The sequence below is a fragment of the Taudactylus pleione genome, unplaced genomic scaffold, assembly GCF_031769625.1.
Source record: "Taudactylus pleione unplaced genomic scaffold, aTauple2 ptg000259l, whole genome shotgun sequence".
Lineage (NCBI taxonomy): Eukaryota > Metazoa > Chordata > Amphibia > Anura > Myobatrachidae > Taudactylus > Taudactylus pleione.
Genome location: NW_028284661.1, coordinates 7,541,490 through 7,546,239, shown reverse-complemented (window position 1 = coordinate 7,546,239; position 4,750 = coordinate 7,541,490). Strand labels below are relative to the sequence as shown.

The window sequence follows — 4,750 nt, the reverse complement described above, 5'->3', positions numbered from 1 at the left end:
TTTCCTGTGCCGTCTGGACTATTATGCATGGTGACATCTGGAGTGCTAGGCACTGTGCCCTCTGGACTTGTATTGGCATGTGGTCTGCTCTGTACAGTGACATGTGGATTACTATTCCCTGTGCCATCTGGATAACTATGCACTGTGCCATGTGGAGTAGCATGAGGTGGATTGGAGGGGTTACTTTGCAGAAATGATAGCCCTCTGCTATGCTGTTAGTAATTTATAGCAGGACCCTCAGAGTACTGAGGAGGATACATTACATAAGGTTGTGGAGTGTGTAACCTAGACACTAGACCGTTAAGGAAGGACATCTGTGCCTCTCTGTTTTAATGTGAAATTAATTCGTGTAGACCAACAAGCTCACTGACAAATTAATTTTGTAACTCTTTCATTGTCAAAGAAGCACTGGAGTCGGGCATCCTCCTGTGCCTGGAATTCAGCATAGGAATCTCGTAACTGATTTACCAGGATTCTGGTCATTGTGCGCGTTGCTAGCTATATCTTGGAAGTTGTTTTCTTCCGGTCTGGTACTTCAAAGACTAGGGATAGAAGAAAAGAATAAATACATTTACAAATGAAATCATAGCAGTAATGTCAACATATATATGCTTGGTGCCTACTGCACACTAGCTACACATTGCAACAGATACATTGAGTTTGGATTTCAGCATAGTAAAATCAGCATAGTCATACTATAATGACAAGTCAATACAGGACAATGTTAACATCCCAAAAATAGTGGGTGTATAGTAACTTACTGTTCCTGCGCAATGTCGGAGTCTCAGTCTGTGCAGGAGTTGGCATCCCACTCACACTGCTTCCACTCACCTCAACCAGACCCTCAAGTGTATTTGAATCTGGGACCCCATGGCAGCCATCGGATCTGTGTCACTTATCTCTGTGATGTCAAAGAGTAATGGTGGTGTCATTGGGCAGGATTGGCTGTTCTCCGGGGTAACACTTCGTGAAGATGCACAACTAGATGATGATATGGCAATGGGATTAACCAGTGCAGAATTGCCAAAGACTTCATTACACTGATCGTAGTAAACCCATTCCATTCTGGCAGCACCACTTTTCCGCCTGTTATGGTCGTGAACTTTGTTGTAGTATTTGCGTAGAGCTTTCAGTTTGTTCACTACCTGCTGCTGGGTCCGCACAATGCCCCTTGAGGTGAGGATCTTAGCTATGTTTGTGTAGACCATCGCGTCCTTCACTGTGCCACTGATCTGTTTGCGGATCTCCTCCTCCCCTCTGACTGCCAGCAGCTCAGGGATCTCCTCTTCCTTCCAGTGCACCATGCTTATCTCTCTCTCTCCTTTTCTGCAGCACAATTGTGACATCAGATGCCAGTGCCACTGCCCCGCCCGCTCAGCCAATCAGCCTGTGCACCGCCATCTCAGCCAATAAGCGCTGTTTACTATGCCCGGAGTCGAAAACCCGGGTCGGCGCCTTTCAGACAGCTGCAAACCCGTGTAAGACCCGGGAAAAACCCAGGTAAATACCTGGGTCGAAATACCGGGATTTAGGTCCCGTGTTGACCCTTTCAGACAGAAAAAAAACCCGGGTCGACCCGGCAAGAGCTGGAAAATTACCGGGTTCTTTTCCCTGTCTGAAAGGGGTATAAGTGGCTTTACAAGTTTGGACTAACTGGCTCTTCAAAACTAGCAGCAAGGAAGGGTTTTGAAAAGTCTAGTATTCTGATTGCATTACTAAGCCTCTGCGTATCTGGGAAAAACATAGCTCTTTGTATTGCATTTACATAAAGACTGGAAGCATTAAAGATGCTGAGCCAGTTCTGACAGGTGAATAGATCCAGGTATAGTTTTTTGTTTTGTTTTAAATATTGACAATTTATAATAGGTGTAGTCAACTATTGTTTTAAAATATGTAAGGAGCATATAAGTTAAAATTGCCAATATACGAGGTCTTGTTAAATTGAAAATAAAACATTATACATAACAAAGCCCTGTGTCATCAATCATTATATACATAATGTACTGCTGTAATTTATTAAAAGAGGAGCCCCAGCAAAAACCCTCAGCTATAAATTTCTACTTCTCACAGGCAACCTAATCCTGCTATCAAAGAACTAAATGGATATGCAAATCCACAGTTAGTCAGTGCATAATGATTTTACCTGGAGGGATCCAGCAAAGCCTCTGCAGATTTGCTTGTCCCATTCCTGGGTAAAGAGAATGCTGTCCAGAGATGGTGTTCATTTTTGTTGAAAAGCTATGCTTTGTTCCATTCCTAAATTGAGTCAGACCACTGTAGAGGCCAATGAGGATGTCAGTGAGCAGCAGAATTAAGTTACTGGTTTCTCCATGCTTCATCTCTTGGTAAATTGTAAGAAGCTGAAATTATCCCTTTTCTCAGTCACAAATGTAGTAAAAAAGATTTGTCTTAGATTCATACATAAACCACAAAGTTCCTTCTAATTAATGAGCAAATACAAGCTATTCCCTAATTGAGTAAAATACATAAAGGAGTTTACATTTGAGAAAAGCCAGATAGAAGCACTGGTGAGATAGTTTCCCTCAATAATACCAAATAGAAGATAATCTAATTTACATCAGAAAAGGGTTATAGGGTTATACTATAGTTAAGGTGGGTACACACCTGCCAGATATATCTGCAGATGATGATCGTTCATACACACTGAATGACCATCATCTGCATGCTGCAGCAGGTCCCGGCGGCTGAGGGGCAGGAAGGGGATAATTGTGGGAGGTATGGCCATGCCCCCTTCCGGGAAATAAAAAACATTTGCGGCACTGGGGAGGAGGGCGTTGTGTGCCCGTCAGCCCAGCGCACAACCAATAGGGCATGATTGCTCCCCCCTTTGGCATAGGAGACTGCTCGGGCTGCTGCTTTAGCAGCCTCGGACAGTCTCAGCATGTTCTGGGCTGCTGTGGATGGGGAGCTGTGCCGGACCCATCCACTCGGCTCCCACCCCCCCTCTCTGCACCCCTGTGTAGGGGCGATCAGCTGATTGCCCGTACACACTTGCCAATGGACAGATATGTCTGCAGACATATCTGTTCATTTGCTGTGCAGCACAGCCAATGCAATATGTCTGTGAACAACATTGTTCACAGACATATCGTCTGTACACACTGGCCGATGGGTGCAAGATATATTGGCTGATCAATTGATCGGCCAATATATCAGCCAGTGTGTACCCAACATTAGTATAGAATAATCTCTAATTCAATATAACTACTAATCCCAGGAAGGGAGATGGTTTATGGTGTATAATACTTTTAGCCATAGATATTGGGACATACAGTAGTTAAAAATTAAAGATTAAAAATTAAAGAGTTTGGCTTTACTACTACTACCCAAACCCAGCTATTATGTGTCAATACCACTTCTACCCCAAGCCAGCTATCATGTGTCCTTACTACTGCTACCACAACCCAGCTGTCATGCATCTCTATTAAGACTACCCAAAACCAGCTATCATTTGTCTCTGCTACCCAAAGCCAGCTAACTTGTGTCCCTACTACTTCTACCCCAAACCAGCTGTTATCTGCCCTACTACTGCTACTACAATCCAGCTGTCATGTGTCCCTATTACTTCTACAGCAACCCAGATATCATATGTCCCTACTATGACTACTACCCCAACCCAGCTGTCATGTTTTTCTTTTACTGATATTTACCTCCATCTGTCATCATGTCTCCCTACTACTGCCACAGCATGCAGTTTAAGGGATGGAATGTTGTTTCTGGCAATGCCTGATGGCAGCACCTTCTCCTACCAAGTATACTGTGTGTGTGTGTGGGGGGGATCTCAGCACTTAATACTGTAAGTACACTGACTAGAGATCAGCTGCCAGCAAGACAGACATCTTACCATGAGGTGGAAGAATGTGTGCATAGAAAGCTCAGGTCTGTATTCTACTTGTTATATTATGTATGTATATTGATTGTGGATGTTTAACCTTTCCTGATTACTTATTTATACAAGATACATTTTTTCATACAGAAAGTCAGTCAGTTTTTCCGACTCTCTGCCCTACAGCCTATGCCAAGTGTTCTCAACTCCAGTCCTCAAGTACCAACAGTAGATCATATTTTGTTGCTTTCTTTCATGCACAGGTGAGTTAATCTATTTTGCTGGGCCAGTAATTATCCTACCTTTTTCCACTGATGGAAATCCTCAAAACACAACCTGTTGGGAAAACTTGAGGGTTGAGGTTGTGAACCACTGGTCTATACTGTAGATCATCTATAATGTTAAATATTAATACTGAATTACATAGAGTACAACATCCAGTGTAGATATGTCCAGGATTGGTGTTAGGTTCTACTGCCGCTCTCCCAAACTCTCGGACTTGCTCCAATGCTCCACATAGCTGAGGACTCGGACTGTGGAATGGAGTCTACATACTAAAAATAATGTAGCTCTACTGCTGCTACTAATCGATTACTGCAACCGCTGACCTTATATATGACTGAAGTATTACATACAGGGCTGCCATCAGAAATTATGGGGCCCGGGACTACCAAAATAGGCAGGACCCCCCCTTCCCACAACCCCAGACACTTAACTAAGTTACCACACTCTTCTTATTATTAAGTTCTAGCTGCTCCCCAGTCCTCACATGCTGTGGCTCCTCGGGGAAAGGCAGTGGCTGGCAGGAGAGATAGGTGACTGGTAGATATAGTGTGAGATTGAGAGGTAGTGGGTGACAGGAGAGGGTGAAGGGGTTAGGCAGTTGGTGATGCCAGGGACAAG

The 4,750-nt window shown here is 43.8% G+C and overlaps 1 pseudogene; it reads right to left on the bottom strand.

The window, feature by feature from the left end:
- Positions 1-215: 215 nt before the first annotated feature.
- LOC148514773 (uncharacterized) lies at positions 216-1,304 on the bottom strand (annotated as a pseudogene).
- Between the last annotated feature and the right edge of the window lie 3,446 nt (positions 1,305-4,750).